We start from the raw sequence: 20,394 nt of genomic DNA on the forward strand, positions 1-20,394 counted from the left end.
ACCTTGAGCATGAGGAGTTGCAGATTTTAACTAACCACAGATCACTTGTCTCTGTTGTGCAGGAGCGGGAACCAGTGAGTCCGGTGCGCGGGCTCGCACTCGGCGAGCCCACAACAGTTTGGCGCAACGTCAACCATCCTGCTCTCCCTAACAGACTCCGGGACCTGTCATGGATGGTGGCTCATGAGATCCTCCCGGTCAGGTCCGTCATGCACTCCCGGGGCATGTCAACGCACTCAACCTGCCCCCGACCTGGTTGTGGCGCGCCTGAGTCGGTGAGGCATCTGCTCTGGGAGTGCAGTGCTGCTGTAGACCAGTGGGCAACGGCCGGCTCCTTGCAATTCCCGTACTTACCAGCAAGGGAGGTCCTCACAGAACAACTAGTGCTATATGGGGTGAGCCAGCAAAAAATACCATCAAAAGACTTTGCAAAACAGTGGCTCACCCTAGCCGCCATCAAAGACGCCACATGGACCTCCAGAAACTTGCTGGTAAGAAAGCACATGCAGATCCCCCCCGTGGCTGTGATCCGAATGGCCGCAGCAACGGTCAAAACGGCCGTAGCTGCAGGCGGCAGGCCTAGGACACAGCCACAAAGAAGAATCGCCTCTGTGCCCATTCGGATGAAGGAGCCGGAGCCACACAGCAAAAGGTCACAGCAGCAGCGGCCTGGCTCTCCGGGTGAGGCAGGTGGGAAGGAGCATCAGGGCGAGGATCTCCTCTGACCACCACGACAGCATCCCGAGAGACCAAATGTTTGGGGGAGCAGAATGAGTTATCCTTGGTAGGGACTCACTGCGCTCCTGCACAAAGATGGAATTGAAAAAAAAAAGCCCTTTTTAACGGATGCACTCCTTTTTATGGACTTTTAATGGACACTCAATCACATAAACACCTGACATATGTTTTACAAATGAACAGCTATTTAACCTGTATTACCATTTTAGAACAATTGGTTTTATTGTTTTAAATATGGTTTTACATACTGCACATATTTATTGTAATTCATTGTATATACTATGTCCACGTGAATATTTTATCTAAACTGTAAATCATTGTTTGAAATAATCTGAACGAGTGTCAATAAAACTTTTTCGAAAGAAAAAAAATCTGTTCTTATCAGTTTAATATCTGATACGTCCCCTACCCGGGGACCATATATTAAATTGCTTTTTGGAGCAGGGAGATGGAATAGGGGCTTGCTCCGTCCACTCCACGCATCGACCCGGTATTGCAGTACCTCCAGGAACGGTGCACCCCCTCTCTCTCTCTCTCTGTTTAATATGAAAAAAGACTTAACTGAGTAGGTAGGCCGGCCTAGCAGCACTGACGAGTTGAGATCCATCTCAAGGTTGTTCAAGCACCCCTGAAAATGAGCAAATTATCTTTGTTTCCTATGAATTATTTTATACAACTTTGGCCAGGGGGATTGAGTCACAGCAGATGGCAGGTTGCCTGTCTCAAGGAGAGCAGACATGCCCCCTGCTGGATCTTCATCAGTATCTCTAAATCACCTGCGTCGAATAGGGGGGAAAGTGCAGCGTGACACGGTGTGAGATTTGCACCTTGGGGCGGCACACACAGAGGGAGATTGTGGGGGCATAAGAGGTTTGGCATGAAGGCCATTCCACAGCGAGGCTTGTCATAAAGATGAGTCCACAGGGTGTGTCTGAGAGGCTCTCGGTTGTCCTGCTATGGGTCACACGAGGGGATTGATCGCTCTTTTCATGCTTCATGCAAGGGTGCTGCCCACTGCCCTCCGGACCGCACCGCGGCCAAGGGGTCATTCTTCCCACGGGGGAGTAAAAGGGAAGCAGCACCTGTCTGCCTGTGTACTTGCCAAGGCAGTACATATGAAAAATTGGAATCGATACAGAGAAGATTAGCATGGCCCCTGCGAAAGGATGACACGCAACATCGTGAAGCGTTTCCACATTTTGACCCTTGCTCCTCTGGAACACCCGAGTAGGACGTTAGTCCTGTGGCTGGAAAGCCTGGAGCTCTTTGCCGCATTTCACAAAATCTAAAAACATGACAAGAAAAAGTTGGCGCCTTGCTCTTGCTGCGCGGTGTAGGGGAATGGGTGTTCACCATGTCGGGGCTCACCGTGAAGGGGGTGACTGGGACCACTGTTGTGTTCGTCTGCTGTTGGTGAGCGGGGCGTACTTACTCGGCTTTCTCTTCATCACGTACAAGTCTTTCGCCTTTTACTAAAGACTTCCGTGGAGAGGAACACCCACGAGTTAGATCTATTTTTGGCGGGCTTTGCCGTTTGGCAGAGCCTCATTGTGTTTGTGAAAAGACAAGCGAGCGGCCTTCCTCAGTAAGACGTGTTTTGCTGCGTGTATCACACCTAGGGGGGCCGAGCTGCTAAGCAGCGGCCGTTCTCCAAGCCCGTTGAAACGACGGCACCACGCTGAGGCTGAAGCTTGCGGGAGGTGGGCCGGGGCGGCCAACGTCCAGGGGTCATCGCTTCTCGGCCTTTTGGCTAAGATCAAGTGTAGTATCTGTTCTTATCAGTTTAATATCTGATACGTCCCCTACCCGGGGACCATATATTAAATTGCTTTTTGGAGCAGGGAGATGGAATAGGGGCTTGCTCCTTCCACTCCACGCATCGACCCGGTATTGCAGTACCTCCAGGAACGGTGCACCCCCTCTCTCTCTCTCTCTCTGTTTAATATGAAAAAAGACTTAACTGAGTAGGTAGGCCGGCCTAGCAGCACTGACGAGTTGAGATCCATCTCAAGGTTGTTCAAGCACCCCTGAAAATGAGCAAATTATCTTTGTTTCCTATGAATTATTTTATACAACTTTGGCCAGGGGGATTGAGTCACAGCAGATGGCAGGTTGCCTGTCTCAAGGAGAGCAGACATGCCCCCTGCTGGATCTTCATCAGTATCTCTAATCACCTGCGTCGAATAGGGGGGAAAGTGCAGCGTGACACGGTGTGAGATTTGCACCTTGGGGCGGCACACAAAGAGGGAGATTGTGGGGGCATAAGAGGTTTGGCATGAAGGCCATTCCACAGCGAGGCTTGTCATAAAGATGAGTCCACAGGGTGTGTCTGAGAGGCTCTCGGTTGTCCTGCTATGGGTCACACGAGGGGATTGATCGCTCTTTTCATGCTTCATGCAAGGGTGCTGCCCACTGCCCTCCGGACCGCACCGCGGCCAAGGGGTCATTCTTCCCACGGGGGAGTAAAAGGGAAGCAGCACCTGTCTGCCTGTGTACTTGCCAAGGCAGTACATATGAAAAATTGGAATCGATACAGAGAAGATTAGCATGGCCCCTGCGAAAGGATGACACGCAACATCGTGAAGCGTTTCCACATTTTGACCCTTGCTCCTCTGGAACACCCGAGTAGGACGTTAGTCCTGTGGCTGGAAAGCCTGGAGCTCTTTGCCGCATTTCACAAAATCTAAAAACATGACAAGAAAAAGTTGGCGCCTTGCTCTTGCTGCGCGGTGTAGGGGAATGGGTGTTCACCATGTCGGGGCTCACCGTGAAGGGGGTGACTGGGACCACTGTTGTGTTCGTCTGCTGTTGGTGAGCGGGGCGTACTTACTCGGCTTTCTCTTCATCACGTACAAGTCTTTCGCCTTTTACTAAAGACTTCCGTGGAGAGGAACACCCACGAGTTAGATCTATTTTTGGCGGGCTTTGCCGTTTGGCAGAGCCTCATTGTGTTTGTGAAAAGACAAGCGAGCGGCCTTCCTCAGTAAGACGTGTTTTGCTGCGTGTATCACACCTAGGGGGGCCGAGCTGCTAAGCAGCGGCTGTTCTCCAAGCCCGTTGAAACGACGGCACCACGCTGAGGCTGAAGCTTGCGGGAGGTGGGCCGGGGCGGCCAACGTCCAGGGGTCATCGCTTCTCGGCCTTTTGGCTAAGATCAAGTGTAGTATCTGTTCTTATCAGTTTAATATCTGATACGTCCCCTACCCGGGGACCATATATTAAATTGCTTTTTGGAGCAGGGAGATGGAATAGGGGCTTGCTCCGTCCACTCCACGCATCGACCCGGTGTTGCAGTACCTCCAGGAACGGTGCACCCCCTCTCTCTCTCTCTCTCTGTTTAATATGAAAAAAGACTTAACTGAGTAGGTAGGCCGGCCTAGCAGCACTGACGAGTTGAGATCCATCTCAAGGTTGTTCAAGCACCCCTGAAAATGAGCAAATTATCTTTGTTTCCTATGAATTATTTTATACAACTTTGGCCAGGGGGATTGAGTCACAGCAGATGGCAGGTTGCCTGTCTCAAGGAGAGCAGACATGCCCCCTGCTGGATCTTCATCAGTATCTCTAATCACCTGCGTCGAATAGGGGGGAAAGTGCAGCGTGACACGGTGTGAGATTTGCACCTTGGGGCGGCACACAAAGAGGGAGATTGTGGGGGCATAAGAGGTTTGGCATGAAGGCCATTCCACAGCGAGGCTTGTCATAAAGATGAGTCCACAGGGTGTGTCTGAGAGGCTCTCGGTTGTCCTGCTATGGGTCACACGAGGGGATTGATCGCTCTTTTCATGCTTCATGCAAGGGTGCTGCCCACTGCCCTCCGGACCGCACCGCGGCCAAGGGGTCATTCTTCCCACGGGGGAGTAAAAGGGAAGCAGCACCTGTCTGCCTGTGTACTTGCCAAGGCAGTACATATGAAAAATTGGAATCGATACAGAGAAGATTAGCATGGCCCCTGCGAAAGGATGACACGCAACATCGTGAAGCGTTTCCACATTTTGACCCTTGCTCCTCTGGAACACCCGAGTAGGACGTTAGTCCTGTGGCTGGAAAGCCTGGAGCTCTTTGCCGCATTTCACAAAATCTAAAAACATGACAAGAAAAAGTTGGCGCCTTGCTCTTGCTGCGCGGTGTAGGGGAATGGGTGTTCACCATGTCGGGGCTCACCGTGAAGGGGGTGACTGGGACCACTGTTGTGTTCGTCTGCTGTTGGTGAGCGGGGCGTACTTACTCGGCTTTCTCTTCATCACGTACAAGTCTTTCGCCTTTTACTAAAGACTTCCGTGGAGAGGAACACCCACGAGTTAGATCTATTTTTGGCGGGCTTTGCCGTTTGGCAGAGCCTCATTGTGTTTGTGAAAAGACAAGCGAGCGGCCTTCCTCAGTAAGACGTGTTTTGCTGCGTGTATCACACCTAGGGGGGCCGAGCTGCTAAGCAGCGGCCGTTCTCCAAGCCCGTTGAAACGACGGCACCACGCTGAGGCTGAAGCTTGCGGGAGGTGGGCCGGGGCGGCCAACGTCCAGGGGTCATCGCTTCTCGGCCTTTTGGCTAAGATCAAGTGTAGTATCTGTTCTTATCAGTTTAATATCTTATACGTCCCCTACCCGGGGACCATATATTAAATTGCTTTTTGGAGCAGGGAGATGGAATAGGGGCTTGCTCCGTCCACTCCACGCATCGACCCGGTATTGCAGTACCTCCAGGAACGGTGCACCCCCTCTCTCTCTCTCTCTGTTTAATATGAAAAAAGACTTAACTGAGTAGGTAGGCCGGCCTAGCAGCACTGACGAGTTGAGATCCATCTCAAGGTTGTTCAAGCACCCCTGAAAATGAGCAAATTATCTTTGTTTCCTATGAATTATTTTATACAACTTTGGCCAGGGGGATTGAGTCACAGCAGATGGCAGGTTGCCTGTCTCAAGGAGAGCAGACATGCCCCCTGCTGGATCTTCATCAGTATCTCTAAATCACCTGCGTCGAATAGGGGGGAAAGTGCAGCGTGACACGGTGTGAGATTTGCACCTTGGGGCGGCACACACAGAGGGAGATTGTGGGGGCATAAGAGGTTTGGCATGAAGGCCATTCCACAGCGAGGCTTGTCATAAAGATGAGTCCACAGGGTGTGTCTGAGAGGCTCTCGGTTGTCCTGCTATGGGTCACACGAGGGGATTGATCGCTCTTTTCATGCTTCATGCAAGGGTGCTGCCCACTGCCCTCCGGACCGCACCGCGGCCAAGGGGTCATTCTTCCCACGGGGGAGTAAAAGGGAAGCAGCACCTGTCTGCCTGTGTACTTGCCAAGGCAGTACATATGAAAAATTGGAATCGATACAGAGAAGATTAGCATGGCCCCGCGAGAGCGTACCGAACGTTCTTCTCTGTGCGAGGAGGCGGGAGAGAAGGGGGCTTTTGCTCTTGCGAGATGTGAAGCGGGGAACCCGCGTTCGATTCCCGGTTGGAGCAAGGATTAGACATTGAGTGTAGTAGTGTGTAGTGCACAGGTGTCAAACTCATTCCACAAAGGGCCATGTGGCTGCAGGTTTTCATTCCAACCAAGCAGTGAGTTTGACATGCCTGGTGTAGTGGGTGACAAAAGTGATTGTAGTCTTTATGATTCCCAAAATAATGAGTAATGAATGTATGAAATTATATACAGTATCTCACAAAAGTCACTCACTTTTTTGCAAATATTTTATTATATCTTTTCATGGGACTACACTATAGAAATGAAACTTTGATATGCGTGTACAGCTTGTATAGCTTATAGATTTACTGTTAAATTGTATCAAAGTTTCATTTCTATAGTGTTGTCCCATGAAAAGATATAATAAAATATTTGCAAAAATGTGAGGGGTGTACTCACTTCTGTGAGATACTGTATATATATATATATTAGAGCTGTCAGTCGATTAAAAAAATTAATCCCATTAATCACATGGTTGTCCATAATTAACTCATGATTAATCACAAAATAATCGCATCTTTTGTATCTGTTCTAAATCAACCTTAAACTGATATTTTCAATTTTATAATCATATATCAATAAAGGGGTAGCCAAATACTTGATTTCTGCAAATGCAGCATATTTATTAGTCCCCATAAGTGCAAACTACAAACCAAAAGATGCAAAGGGAAAAATAATATATTATATATACACTCAACCCCAACAAAAATAACAGGTTGGTATATCACACACTACATACAGCGTTGTAGTACTGATTTTTAAAGTGCAGGAACGCCCAATGCATGCTGCAGAAAAAAACAATAAAACAAAAACAAACAGTGCAATACAGAATAGGACTCAAATAAGTGCAGTTAGGCATAATGTAACCTATAATAATAACAGCTATTCAGCCATAGTAAAAATCCAGCATCCATCACAGTATCCAGTATCCAGTCAGTGTCATATTGATCCATAGTTAGTACACTAATCATCCAGTCAGTATATTCATCCAGTCATTGTCATATTCATCAAGTCAGTCTAATATTCAGCCATAGTCTGCGTCATATTCATCCAGAGTCAGAAAGACAGACAAACACAAAACATAATAGTATCCAGTACACTTATGTTTTCTTGGGACTCTCTGGACTGAGCCAGTCGCTCAAACAGACGAGCCTGTTGACATTTTCAGCTAACAGGGAGGCTCGCTTCTTCTGAACAATGTGCCCAGACAGTGAAAACAATCTCTCACATGGTACAGAGGTGGCAGGTGTTGCCAGGTACTTGCGTGCAAGGCGGGCCATCAAGCTGTGTGCACCTTCATGGTTGGACCACCACTCCAGCGGACATGCCTCCAAGTCAATAGTGGGCTCCGCCCTGTAGCGGGCTAGACAAGTCTCAATAGTGTCCTCCTCGTCATCAGTTGAAGACTCTGCGAACATGAGAGCTAACCTTTTCTTGGGAGGCTCAGACGTCGTCGGTTGTTCCGGTTGGGCAGGGCTTATCCCCCTGAGCAAGGCAGTGATGGAACGCCACACCCCAGCCCTGTCAGCTTTGTTGAGAGACTTTAGGTCCTTAAACCTCGGGTCGAGAGCCGTCGCAACCTTAAGCCATTCCATGTTGGTTTTGTCTTTTCGCTGATCCAGATCGTTCATGAGGGCCTCCTTGAATTTCGCCAGGTATGCTGGGTCATCCTCAGAGACCTGCATGGCATTGTAGAGATGGGACAGGGCTGGCAGGACCACTGAAGAGGATACATACTTCTCTCCTCCCAGGAGTTCAGTTATGTACCTGCAGAACAGAGAAAACATAAGTTAGAATTGTTAAGATGAATTATATAGGGCTGAGGACCCCCCCCCCCCCCTATGACACAAACAGCTTTCTTTCTCTCTTGCCCTTTCCTCATTTCTCTAACACATCCCCCATCTCTCTCTATCACACACTCCCAGACCCCTTCCCCCATCACCCACATGCACGCACGCACGCACACACACACAAGAACAATATCAATCATTTACCTGCAGGGTTCCAGCACTGCCTCCAGCTTCTGCAGTTTATCCATCTCTGCTGGTGTAGGCATGGTGACTTTGGTTGTATGCAGGGCCAGGGTATTTTTCAGTGGTTCTTTATTTTTAAGAACACTCCTCACCATCTCTAGGGTGCTGTTCCACCTAGTGGAAACGTCCTGTGTGAGAGCATCTTTTGGTAAGCCATGAGCAACTTGCTGCTGCTCCAGTTCTGCTGCATTTGGTGGGCTGTGTTTGAAATGTCCCACAACTTTCCTGCACTTTGCCAGTACACCATCAAATGGGCTGTTATTTAGAGTCACTGTGATGGCTCGTTGCAGCAGGTGTGCGGCGCAAGGCATGTGTTCAAAGGGGAGCTCCCTGGACGCCGCTATCATATTGCGTGCACTATCGGTGGTCAATGTGCTGACTTTGTTTTCAATGTCCCACTCCTGAGCTACTTTCATGAAGTGCTCTGCAACTGTGTTGGCCAAGTGCCTCTCCTCTGTCTTCATAACAGTCAACACATGAGACTTGAGCACCCACTTGCTGTCAAAATAATGTGCTGTGACGCCGAGGTAGCTGTGATTACCGAGTGAGGTCCAGTAGTCACCAGTGAGCGCCACAGTGCTAGTCTGAGCTACAGCCTCCGCTACTTTGGCTCTCTCACCTTCATACAAGTCGTGCATCTTTGTTGTTGTAGTAGTTCTGCAAGGCAGTGCATACGTATAGTCACCGGAGGCGATGCGAATGATGTTGCGCAGACCCTCGTCCTCCACAATACTAATCGGCCTGCAAGACGTAGACACCCATTTAGCTAGCTCTGTTGAAAGTTGGCAGGTGGTGGACACGTCTAGTGGTCTCCGTGCCACACCACCCAGAGTCGTTTGTTTTAGATTAGAGGGTGGCGGAGGGCTCTCCGCGTCAGCTGTATGCTTTGCAGCTAAGTGATACTTCAGACTGCTCGTGCTCCGGTGGAAACTAAACACAGATTTACAGTAAATGCATATCGCTTTTGTCCTGTCAATACCACCATCTGGCAGGGCTTTGAAGATAAACTTTCCATTCAAAATCGACGTCGCCTTATCCATGTCTCTCAGTGTCTTTTTTGTTGCTTTTGTTGTGTATAAACGCCGGCTGCAAGCGTGTCCTTTTTCTTGCAGGTGTCAGTCATAGGGCGTTAGCTTGCCGAGGTTCGCGCCTCTGTATAGTCAGGCAACGCCCATATGACCGTCTCCTACTACGGAAAGACCAAAGGCTCAAAAACAACGGCCGCGCGTTAATCGTGCGTCAATTAAATTGACGGCGATAAGGGTGCGTTGGATTAACTAGTTAATAATGCGCTAATTTTGACAGCTCTAATATATATATGTATGTGTGTGTGTGTATATGTACATTTTTGTGTGTGGATTCATGTAATGTAATTTCTGCTGCTGTTATTTGTGACCTTTTTTGAATAAAACCACTTTATAATAACCCACAGTTTGCTGCAGACTTGTAGTCTTTATGATTCCCAAAATAATGAGTAATGAATGTATTAAATTATATATATTATATTGTGTGGATTTATGTAATGTGGTTTCTGCTGCTCTATCTGTTATTTTTGACCTTTTTTAAAATAAAACCCACTGTATAATGACCCACAGTTAGCTGCAGACTCTCTGGTGAACACAATGAAGCATTAATAGCAATAAGCAAAAAGAATAAGACAGACACATGTATTTACCATTAAAAGGTTTTTTTATTATAAAAAAAGTAAATAAAAACAAATTTAAAAAACTAAGATGCCCCCCCCCCCTTGAGGACGCTCATGAGGACCTGCCCGTGCTCATTCCCTACATTAGAGACCCAGGCGGCCGTGTCGGAGGCGGCACCTGCGAGCTTCTTCGTCACCTGGCAGGGGGAAAGAGAGAAGGGGGGGGGGGGGGGGGGGGGGGATTTCAAAAGTTAATGTCAGTGAGCACACACACACACACACACACAAACACACACAGAGAGCTGTGGTGTAAAATATGAAATTGTGAGAGACAACTTGCCATCTTGGTCGAATCCATCTTCAAGATGGATCCGAAGGTGGACGTGATCCTGGCCTTGTACTCATCCAGCCGCGTCAGGACATCGTAGCCGAAGACCGTCAGCAGCCAGATGGGTGATGGAACAGGGGGCATTTGGGGCGGTGGTGGAAAATGCCCCCCGGACAAGGCCAGGAACTGCTCGCAAACGCCGAGGTAGTTGATCGCTTTCCGCATCCAGGCGTCAGAGTGTTGCTCCCGCAGGGTGTTGTACAGCTGATTCGCACTATTGCCCAGAGTGCGGGACTTCAGCTGTCCAACCACCCTCAGGTCACAGGACAGCCTGCAGAAGCACAACACAAAGTTATATACACATTTATCACAACTAACACTCATACATATATATATATAACGATAACAAGTCTGTCTCACTTGTACGTCAGTACAGCCGGAAACTGGCAGCTGTAGGTGGGGGACAGCTGCCTGATGATGCCCTGTGACCATCCGCCGACCTTCTTCGTGCATCGACGGCACTCCAGGTACTCAGTGGCCATGAGATACCAGCCGTCGATGTCCAGGACCCTCCGGATGGTCCTGTAGAGCCCAGCCTTTGTGAGGATCCCAGTGCACAAAGGCTGGGGGCATGTCAGCTGCAGACCCCAGATCCTGTGTGGCATCCAGAGAAACAGCCGACATGCGAAGAAGGGTTCGGGGGACGCGGGAGGCTGATTGTAGATCGGCCGGGCTTGGGGAGGGTACCACCAGAGGTTCAGCTCATTGATGAGCTGAGCCCTCCCCGTGCTGCTCCTGGTAAACAGCACCCGACCGATCCACTGCTGCTGCTCCGCAGTGAGAGCTGCCCGCCAGGACACAGGCAGCAGCTGGAGGGAGAACAAGACAAACATACAAAGCACTTATACTTATATACTTATTCTTATACTTATACTTATTAATATTTTAGGAAATGACTTTATGGGTGAGGACAGCAGTGACCTCTGAGACCTGACAGGTAACATTTAGTGTTTAGTGACAGACAGCTTTACCTCAGCACTGCTAGCAGGTGGTGGAGGAGGGAGGAAGGCAGGCCCAGGCATCTCCTCCAAGTCCTCTCCGGGTGGCGGCGGCAGCGGTCCTGCTGGCGGTCCTGCTGTGGAGGGAGCTGGTGACTCTGCGGGCTGGTCCAGGATGAGGGCTGCTGGAGGTTCCGTGGGGAGGTTCTCCTGCGATGCTTCCAGCAGCTCCTCATCACTGGGTTCCAGCACGGCAGAGACACCAGCCCCCTGACGCGGTGCAGCGGCGGTGGTGGCAGCGGTGGTGGCAGCGGCGATGGCAGGAGGTGGATGCAGCGGTCGGAGAGAGAGAGAGAGGGGCCTGTACTTGGGAGGCTTAAAGAGAAATACAGTGTTCAATAATCTGAAATATTTGCAGAGTATAGAGGAAAATATTAAGAGCAGTCAAAATGAATCCCAGCTTCTCTTTCATAAACAATATTCCATATTTAACACTTTATTTTTACTACTTACACTCTTCAGTGTCAACTACCGCCTTGACCAGCTCTTCATCTGATGGCTCCTCAGATGACAATGAGGGAAGAGCTGGTCTGGAGGAGGCTGCAGTCACACAGTCAGAGGGAATCAACAAAGAGCAAAAACAGCGAACATGAGAAAAACAGTCAAGTTGAACTCTGGGATGTGATCAGACTGTACTGGAACTTGCCTGGAAATGCAGGCTTTGGTGGCATCAGCTTCTGCAGCTTGGCCTGCATTTCCAACACAGACAGAGAACGCCGCCCGGAGAGAAAGGCCTTTATGGCAGGGTCAAGAGGTCTACAATGAGAAGAAACACACAACAGCATGTATAATGTCACAACATGACAAATACGTCTCTGCAGAGAGTGCATCTATTCAACATCACAGCTTTAAAACACTTACGTAGATCCACTCTTGGTGGCCCAGGCAGAGGCTGTGCTGCTGCTGCTGGTGCTGCTGGTGCTGCTGGTGCCGGTGGTGGTGGTGGTGCTGGTGGCAGCAGCGGTGGACGATCCAGCAGCAGCAGGAGCAGCTCTCTGCCTGTCTCTCTTCCGGATGTACTGGACGGCGTTCTCCATCTGTGTCCTGGGAGCTGGGGCCTTCCTCCGGAGGTAGTTGACAAACCTGTGCAAATCAGAGAGCTTGTTAGATGAATGTAATCACCACAGCAGCTACATAACTATTCACATTTTATTACATTTGACCTGATTTTCTTCTTGTCCTCCGACTCGTACAGGCTCTGCAGGGTCTCAGATTTAAAGTCACCAAAGCCAACAAGTGCCTGTCCCTCCTGACCGGGCTGGAGGGACTTTGCCCGCGCCTCCTCGAACGCACGGTGGAACCTGACTGCCTCCACAAAGTCAGGGTACGCCGAGGAGTAGCGGACAAGGGCATCCTGTAAATTGACACAGAAGTAAAGCTGTCATCACTCTTATAAGTGTGTTGTATAAATATCAGACTGAAGGCTCTGACTCTACCTTGTTGGCCATTAGGGGGGACTGAGACCCTGTCCTCTCTCTCTCCTTCTGGTGGGAGGCGACCAGGTTGACGACGTAGCCCACGTCGTTCTCCAGGAGCCAGTGGAAGATCTTGCCCTGGTACTTGCCAAACTGGACCTTCCACCGGCTCAGGACGAGGGCGGCGTTGGAGGTGTCGCCGCCCTCGGAGGCGACGTGGGCCCAGGCCTCTGCATCCACCTCCTCTGGCTTCTTGGCCCTGTACCCCCCAACTGCCTGCTGGTTGGCCAGGGCCTGTGCTTCGGCCGAAGCCTTTAGGAGGAGAGTCCCGTTGGGGGCTCTCCTAAAAGTTGGATGTTCAGTCTAAGCAGAGAAAATGAACATCAGCGTTATGATAAGTGCAAGTACAGATATGAAATGCAAATGGGGTGAAGACACATGTAGTACTTACAGTCATACTTTCAAAAATGATCTGTATAACACAAGAAGACAACACAGTTACATTAGGGTTCAGCTGTGCTCATAATTTCTCTCTTTTAAATATCACTGTGTGTGTGAAAGTAATGCAGCAAAAACATAGGTTTACATTAGTGTTCAGCTGTGCTCATAATTTCTCTCTTTTAAATGTCACTGTGTGTGTGAAAGTAATGCAGAAACTTATAACATAGGTTTAATAATGTCTCTAGAGGATTTATATGTGACACGTGTGAAAATATAATGCACTTAATAAATATTCATTGATTTTTTACATGGTATATGGCGCCTGTCATGTCGTCTGTGTGTCAACATGTGTGTCAAAGCGTCCCGTTACAACGCGTCAAAGCGTCCCGTTACAAACACATGTAAAAATAAATTCAGAAAATAATTCTTATATAAAGTCCGATATAAATAAAGACATTATGTGCACTTTACAAGTAATAGCGGGACCTAGCAAGACCGCGCCGCCATTAGCGGCAACACCTCAGCTAGCAATACAGCCATTTAAGAGTAGTATAACGTAGTTAGTAGTAAGAGTGGTATAACGTGACGACGGGAAGCAAAATTCAAGCATATATTTTTATTTAACACGGCATAATATTCGGCTAATACATACAGCACTTTAGATAAGTATTAAGTGAGTTTTACACTTACCAGATGCTCTCCGTTTCCAGTCTGAAGGCTGAATGAAGGCAGCGGGGCGGGGAGAAAAGATGGCGGAGAATTGGGACAAATCCAGCTCTCCTATTGGTTGAGAAAGTTGGATTCTCCAAATTGAGACAAATATTTCAACCTGATTGGCTGGGCCGATTTGCTCAATGAAAAAGAAAAAGAAAAACTGGGAATTGGGACAATTGGGACAGAGAACAAGTGTTTCACGGATCGCGAGAGCGTACCGAACGTTCTTCTCTGTGCGAGGAGGCGGGAGAGAAGGGGGCTTTTGCTCTTGCGAGATGTGAAGCGGGGAACCCGCGTTCGATTCCCGGTTGGAGCAAGGATTAGACATTGAGTGTAGTAGTGTGTAGTGCACAGGTGTCAAACTCATTCCACAAAGGGCCATGTGGCTGCAGGTTTTCATTCCAACCAAGCAGTGAGTTTGACATGCCTGGTGTAGTGGGTGACAAAAGTGATTGTAGTCTTTATGATTCCCAAAATAATGAGTAATGAATGTATGAAATTATATACAGTATCTCACAAAAGTCACTCACTTTTTTGCAAATATTTTATTATATCTTTTCATGGGACTACACTATAGAAATGAAACTTTGATATGCGTGTACAGCTTGTATAGCTTATAGATTTACTGTTAAATTGTATCAAAGTTTCATTTCTATAGTGTTGTCCCATGAAAAGATATAATAAAATATTTGCAAAAATGTGAGGGGTGTACTCACTTCTGTGAGATACTGTATATATATATATATATATATATATATGTGTGTGTGTGTATATGTACATTTTTGTGTGTGGATTCATGTAATGTAATTTCTGCTGCTGTTATTTGTGACCTTTTTTGAATAAAACCACTTTATAATAACCCACAGTTTGCTGCAGACTTGTAGTCTTTATGATTCCCAAAATAATGAGTAATGAATGTATTAAATTATATATATTATATTGTGTGGATTTATGTAATGTGGTTTCTGCTGCTCTATCTGTTATTTTTGACCTTTTTTAAAATAAAACCCACTGTATAATGACCCACAGTTAGCTGCAGACTCTCTGGTGAACACAATGAAGCATTAATAGCAATAAGCAAAAAGAATAAGACAGACACATGTATTTACCATTAAAAGGTTTTTTTATTATAAAAAAAGTAAATAAAAACAAATTTAAAAAACTAAGATGCCCCCCCCCCCCTTGAGGACGCTCATGAGGACCTGCCCGTGCTCATTCCCTACATTAGAGACCCAGGCGGCCGTGTCGGAGGCGGCGGCACCTGCGAGCTTCTTCGTCACCTGGCAGGGGGAAAGAGAGAGGGGGGGGGGGGGGGGAATTTCAAAAGTTAATGTCAGTGAGCACGCACACACACACGCACACACAAACACACACACACAGAGAGCTGTGGTGTAAAATATGAAATTGTGAGAGACAACTTGCCATCTTGGTCGAATCCATCTTCAAGATGGATCCGAAGGTGGACGTGATCCTGGCCTTGTACTCATCCAGCCGCGTCAGGACATCGTAGCCGAAGACCGTCAGCAGCCAGATGGGTGATGGAACAGGGGGCATTTGGGGCGGTGGTGGAAAATGCTGAGGCAAACGCCGAGGTAGTTGATCGCTTTCCGCATCCAGGCGTCAGAGTGTTGCTCCCGCAGGGTGTTGTACAGCTGATTCGCACTATTGCCCAGAGTGCGGGACTTCAGCTGTCCAACCACCCTCAGGTCACAGGACAGCCTGCAGGAGCACAACACAAAGTTATATACACATTTATCACAACTAACACTCATACATATATATATATAACAATAACAAGTCTGTCTCACTTGTACGTCAGTACAGCCGGAAACTGGCAGCTGTAGGTGGGGGACAGCTGCCTGATGATGCCCTGTGACCATCCGCCGACCTTCTTCGTGCATCGACGGCACTCCAGGTACTCAGTGGCCATGAGATACCAGCCGTCGATGTCCAGGACCCTCCGGATGGTCCTGTAGAGCCCAGCCTTTGTGAGGATCCCAGTGCACAAAGGCTGGGGGCATGTCAGCTGCAGACCCCAGATCCTGTGTGGCATCCAGAGAAACAGCCGACATGCGAAGAAGGGTTCGGGGGACGCGGGAGGCTGATTGTAGATCGGCCGGGCTTGGGGAGGGTACCACCAGAGGTTCAGCTCATTGATGAGCTGAGCCCTCCCCGTGCTGCTCCTGGTAAACAGCACCCGACCGATCCACTGCTGCTGCTCCGCAGTGAGAGCTGCCCGCCAGGACACAGGCAGCAGCTGGAGGGAGAACAAGACAAACATACAAAGCACTTATACTTATATACTTATTCTTATACTTATACTTATTAATATTTTAGGAAATGACTTTATGGGTGAGGACAGCAGTGACCTCTGAGACCTGACAGGTAACATTTAGTGTTTAGTGACAGACAGCTTTACCTCAGCACTGCTAGCAGGTGGTGGAGGAGGGAGGAAGGCAGGCCCAGGCATCTCCTCCAAGTCCTCTCCGGGTGGCGGCGGCAGCGGTCCTGCTGGCGGTCCTGCTGTGGAGGGAGCTGGTGACTCTGCGGGCTGGTCCAGGATGAGGGCTGCTGGAGGTTCCGTGGGGAGGTTCTCCTGCGATGCTTCCAGCAGCTCCTCATCACTGGGTTCCAGCACGGCAGAGACACCAGCCCCCTGATGCGGTGCAGCGGCGGCGGCGGCAGCGGCGATGGCAGGAGGTGGATGCAGCGGTCGGAGAGAGAGAGGGGCCTGTACTTGGGAGGCTTAAAGAGAAATACAGTGTTCAATAATTTGAAATATTTGCAGAGTATAGAGCAAAATATTAAGAGCAGTCAAAATGAATCCCAGCTTCTCTTTCATAAACAATATTCCATATTTAACACTTTAACTCTAACCCATTAGGGGCTCTCCTGAAAGTTGGATGTTCACTCTAAGCAGAGAAAATGAACATCAGCAAGTACAGATATGAAATGCAAATGGGGTGAAGACACATGTAGTACTTACAGTCATACTTTCAAAAATGATCTGTATAACACAAGAAGACAACACAGTTACATTAGTGTTCAGCTGTGCTCATAATTTCTCTCTTTTAAATATCACTGTGTGTGTGTGAAAGTAATGCAGCAACTTATAACATGTGTTCAGCTGTGCTCATAATTTCTCTCTTTTAAATGTCACTGTGTGTGTGTGAAAGTAATGCAGCAACTTATAACATAGGTTTACATTAGTGTTCAGCTGTGCTCATAATTTCTCTCTTTATGTCACTGTGTGTGTGAAAGTAATGCAGCAACTTATAACATAGGTTTAATAATGTCTCTAGAGGATTTATATGTGACAGGTGTGAAAATATAATGCACTTAATAAATATTCATTGATTTTTTACATGGTATATGGCACCTGTCATGTCGTCTGTGTGTCAACGCGTGTGTAAACGCATCAAAGCGTCCCGTCACAACGGGTCAAAGCGTCCCGTTACAAGCACACATGTAAAAATAAATTCAGAAAATAATTCTTATATAAAGTCCGATATAAATAAAGACATTATGTGCACTTTACAAGTAATAGCGGGACCTAGCAAGACCGCGCCGCCATTAGCGGCAACACCTCAGCTAGCAATACAGCCATTTAAGAGTAGTATAACGTAGTTAGTAGTAAGAGTGGTATAACGTGACGACGGGAAGCAAAATTCAAGCATATATATTTATTTAACACGGCATAATATTCGGCTAATACATACAGCACTTTAGATAAGTATTAAGTGAGTTTTACACTTAGCAGATGCTCTCCGTTTCCAGTCTGAAGGCTGAATGAAGGCAGCGGGGCGGGGAGAAAAGATGGCGGAGAATTGGGACAAATCCAGCTCTCCTATTGGTTGAGAAAGTTGGATTCTCCAAATTGAGACAAATTGAGACAAATATTTCAACCTGATTGGCTGGGCCGATTTGCTCAATGAAAAAGAAAAAGAAAAACTGGGAATTGGGACAATTGGGACAGAGAACAAGTGTTTCACGGCTGCGAAAGGATGACACGCAACATCGTGAAGCGTTTCCACACTTTGACCCTTGCTCCTCTGGAACACCCGAGTAGGACGTTAGTCCTGTGGCTGGAAAGCCTGGAGCTCTTTGCCGCATTTCACAAAATCTAAAAACATGACAAGAAAAAGTTGGCGCCTTGCTCTTGCTGCGCGGTGTAGGGGAATGGGTGTTCACCATGTCGGGGCTCACCGTGAAGGGGGTGACTGGGACCACTGTTGTGTTCGTCTGCTGTTGGTGAGCGGGGCGTACTTACTCGGCTTTCTCTTCATCACGTACAAGTCTTTCGCCTTTTACTAAAGACTTCCGTGGAGAGGAACACCCACGAGTTAGATCTATTTTTGGCGGGCTTTGCCGTTTGGCAGAGCCTCATTGTGTTTGTGAAAAGACAAGCGAGCGGCCTTCCTCAGTAAGACGTGTTTTGCTGCGTGTATCACACCTAGGGGGGCCGAGCTGCTAAGCAGCGGCCGTTCTCCAAGCCCGTTGAAACGACGGCACCACGCTGAGGCTGAAGCTTGCGGGAGGTGGGCCGGGGCGGCCAACGTCCAGGGGTCATCGCTTCTCGGCCTTTTGGCTAAGATCAAGTGTAGTATCTGTTCTTATCAGTTTAATATCTGATACGTCCCCTACCCGGGGACCATATATTAAATTGCTTTTTGGAGCAGGGAGATGGAATAGGGGCTTGCTCCGTCCACTCCACGCATCGACCCGGTATTGCAGTACCTCCAGGAACGGTGCACCCCCTCTCTCTCTCTCTCTGTTTAATATGAAAAAAGACTTAACTGAGTAGGTAGGCCGGCCTAGCAGCACTGACGAGTTGAGATCCATCTCAAGGTTGTTCAAGCACCCCTGAAAATGAGCAAATTATCTTTGTTTCCTATGAATTATTTTATACAACTTTGGCCAGGGGGATTGAGTCACAGCAGATGGCAGGTTGCCTGTCTCAAGGAGAGCAGACATGCCCCCTGCTGGATCTTCATCAGTATCTCTAAATCACCTGCGTCGAATAGGGGGGAAAGTGCAGCGTGACACGGTGTGAGATTTGCACCTTGGGGCGGCACACACAGAGGGAGATTGTGGGGGCATAAGAGGTTTGGCATGAAGGCCATTCCACAGCGAGGCTTGTCATAAAGATGAGTCCACAGGGTGTGTCTGAGAGGCTCTCGGTTGTCCTGCTATGGGTCACACGAGGGGATTGATCGCTCTTTTCATGCTTCATGCAAGGGTGCTGCCCACTGCCCTCCGGACCGCACCGCGGCCAAGGGGTCATTCTTCCCACGGGGGAGTAAAAGGGAAGCAGCACCTGTCTGCCTGTGTACTTGCCAAGGCAGTACATATGAAAAATTGGAATCGATACAGAGAAGATTAGCATGGCCCCTGCGAAAGGATGACACGCAACATCGTGAAGCGTTTCCACATTTTGACCCTTGCTCCTCTGGAACACCCGAGTAGGACGTTAGTCCTGTGGCTGGAAAGCCTGGAGCTCTTTGCCGCATTTCACAAAATCTAAAAACATGACAAGAAAAAGTTGGCGCCTTGCTCTTGCTGCGCGGTGTAGGGGAATGGGTGTTCACCATGTCGGGGCTCACCGTGAAGGGGGTGACTGGGACCACTGTTGTGTTCGTCTGCTGTTGGTGAGCGGGGCGTACTTACTCGGCTTTCTCTTCATCACGTACAAGTCTTTCGCCTTTTACTAAAGACTTCCGTGGAGAGGAACACCCACGAGTTAGATCTATTTTTGGCGGGCTTTGCCGTTTGGCAGAGCCTCATTGTGTTTGTGAAAAGACAAGCGAGCGGCCTTCCTCAGTAAGACGTGTTTTGCTGCGTGTATCACACCTAGGGGGGCCGAGCTGCTAAGCAGCGGCCGTTCTCCAAGCCCGTTGAAACGACGGCACCACGCTGAGGCTGAAGCTTGCGGGAGGTGGGCCGGGGCGGCCAACATCCAGGGGTCATCGCTTCTCGGCCTTTTGGCTAAGATCAAGTGTAGTATCTGTTCTTATCAGTTTAATATCTGATACGTCCCCTACCCGGGGACCATATATTAAATTGCTTTTTGGAGCAGGGAGATGGAATAGGGGCTTGCTCCGTCCACTCCACGCATCGACCCGGTATTGCAGTACCTCCAGGAACGGTGCACCCCCTCTCTCTCTCTCTCTGTTTAATATGAAAAAAGACTTAACTGAGTAGGTAGGCCGGCCTAGCAGCACTGACGAGTTGAGATCCATCTCAAGGTTGTTCAAGCACCCCTGAAAATGAGCAAATTATCTTTGTTTCCTATGAATTATTTTATACAACTTTGGCCAGGGGGATTGAGTCACAGCAGATGGCAGGTTGCCTGTCTCAAGGAGAGCAGACATGCCCCCTGCTGGATCTTCATCAGTATCTCTAATCACCTGCGTCGAATAGGGGGGAAAGTGCAGCGTGACACGGTGTGAGATTTGCACCTTGGGGCGGCACACAAAGAGGGAGATTGTGGGGGCATAAGAGGTTTGGCATGAAGGCCATTCCACAGCGAGGCTTGTCATAAAGATGAGTCCACAGGGTGTG

General features: G+C 48.6%; 14 non-coding genes and 2 pseudogenes across 14 annotated transcripts; all 16 read left to right on the top strand.

Moving 5' to 3' along the window:
* The first annotated feature begins 1,085 nt into the window (after window positions 1–1,085).
* On the top strand, window positions 1,086–1,262 carry LOC128382907 (uncharacterized; annotated as a pseudogene).
* Window positions 1,263–1,832: 570 nt separating this feature from the next.
* On the top strand, window positions 1,833–1,939 carry LOC128382937 (U6 spliceosomal RNA). Its single transcript, XR_008323854.1, has one exon. It is a non-coding gene; the product is annotated as a U6 spliceosomal RNA (small nuclear RNA).
* A 227-nt stretch (window positions 1,940–2,166) lies between these two features.
* On the top strand, window positions 2,167–2,281 carry LOC128382919 (U5 spliceosomal RNA). Its single transcript, XR_008323838.1, has one exon. It is a non-coding gene; the product is annotated as a U5 spliceosomal RNA (small nuclear RNA).
* A 187-nt stretch (window positions 2,282–2,468) lies between these two features.
* LOC128382916 (U2 spliceosomal RNA) lies at window positions 2,469–2,659 on the top strand. Its single transcript, XR_008323835.1, has one exon. It is a non-coding gene; the product is annotated as a U2 spliceosomal RNA (small nuclear RNA).
* Window positions 2,660–3,230: 571 nt separating this feature from the next.
* Window positions 3,231–3,337, top strand: LOC128382938 (U6 spliceosomal RNA). Its single transcript, XR_008323855.1, has one exon. It is a non-coding gene; the product is annotated as a U6 spliceosomal RNA (small nuclear RNA).
* Window positions 3,338–3,564: 227 nt separating this feature from the next.
* Window positions 3,565–3,679, top strand: LOC128382920 (U5 spliceosomal RNA). Its single transcript, XR_008323839.1, has one exon. It is a non-coding gene; the product is annotated as a U5 spliceosomal RNA (small nuclear RNA).
* Window positions 3,680–3,866: 187 nt separating this feature from the next.
* LOC128382903 (U2 spliceosomal RNA) lies at window positions 3,867–4,057 on the top strand. The gene has a single exon (XR_008323827.1). It is a non-coding gene; the product is annotated as a U2 spliceosomal RNA (small nuclear RNA).
* Window positions 4,058–4,628: 571 nt separating this feature from the next.
* On the top strand, window positions 4,629–4,735 carry LOC128382939 (U6 spliceosomal RNA). Its single transcript, XR_008323856.1, has one exon. It is a non-coding gene; the product is annotated as a U6 spliceosomal RNA (small nuclear RNA).
* A 227-nt stretch (window positions 4,736–4,962) lies between these two features.
* LOC128382922 (U5 spliceosomal RNA) lies at window positions 4,963–5,077 on the top strand. Its single transcript, XR_008323840.1, has one exon. It is a non-coding gene; the product is annotated as a U5 spliceosomal RNA (small nuclear RNA).
* Window positions 5,078–5,264: 187 nt separating this feature from the next.
* Window positions 5,265–5,455, top strand: LOC128382906 (U2 spliceosomal RNA). Its single transcript, XR_008323830.1, has one exon. It is a non-coding gene; the product is annotated as a U2 spliceosomal RNA (small nuclear RNA).
* A 570-nt stretch (window positions 5,456–6,025) lies between these two features.
* LOC128382885 (uncharacterized) lies at window positions 6,026–6,088 on the top strand (annotated as a pseudogene).
* A 12,011-nt stretch (window positions 6,089–18,099) lies between these two features.
* LOC128382923 (U5 spliceosomal RNA) lies at window positions 18,100–18,214 on the top strand. The gene has a single exon (XR_008323841.1). It is a non-coding gene; the product is annotated as a U5 spliceosomal RNA (small nuclear RNA).
* Window positions 18,215–18,401: 187 nt separating this feature from the next.
* On the top strand, window positions 18,402–18,592 carry LOC128382896 (U2 spliceosomal RNA). Its single transcript, XR_008323821.1, has one exon. It is a non-coding gene; the product is annotated as a U2 spliceosomal RNA (small nuclear RNA).
* A 570-nt stretch (window positions 18,593–19,162) lies between these two features.
* Window positions 19,163–19,269, top strand: LOC128382941 (U6 spliceosomal RNA). The gene has a single exon (XR_008323858.1). It is a non-coding gene; the product is annotated as a U6 spliceosomal RNA (small nuclear RNA).
* A 227-nt stretch (window positions 19,270–19,496) lies between these two features.
* Window positions 19,497–19,611, top strand: LOC128382924 (U5 spliceosomal RNA). The gene has a single exon (XR_008323842.1). It is a non-coding gene; the product is annotated as a U5 spliceosomal RNA (small nuclear RNA).
* A 187-nt stretch (window positions 19,612–19,798) lies between these two features.
* LOC128382897 (U2 spliceosomal RNA) lies at window positions 19,799–19,989 on the top strand. Its single transcript, XR_008323822.1, has one exon. It is a non-coding gene; the product is annotated as a U2 spliceosomal RNA (small nuclear RNA).
* The last annotated feature ends 405 nt before the right edge of the window (window positions 19,990–20,394 follow it).

Source organism: Scomber japonicus, chromosome 21, assembly GCF_027409825.1.
Source record: "Scomber japonicus isolate fScoJap1 chromosome 21, fScoJap1.pri, whole genome shotgun sequence".
Lineage (NCBI taxonomy): Eukaryota > Metazoa > Chordata > Actinopteri > Scombriformes > Scombridae > Scomber > Scomber japonicus.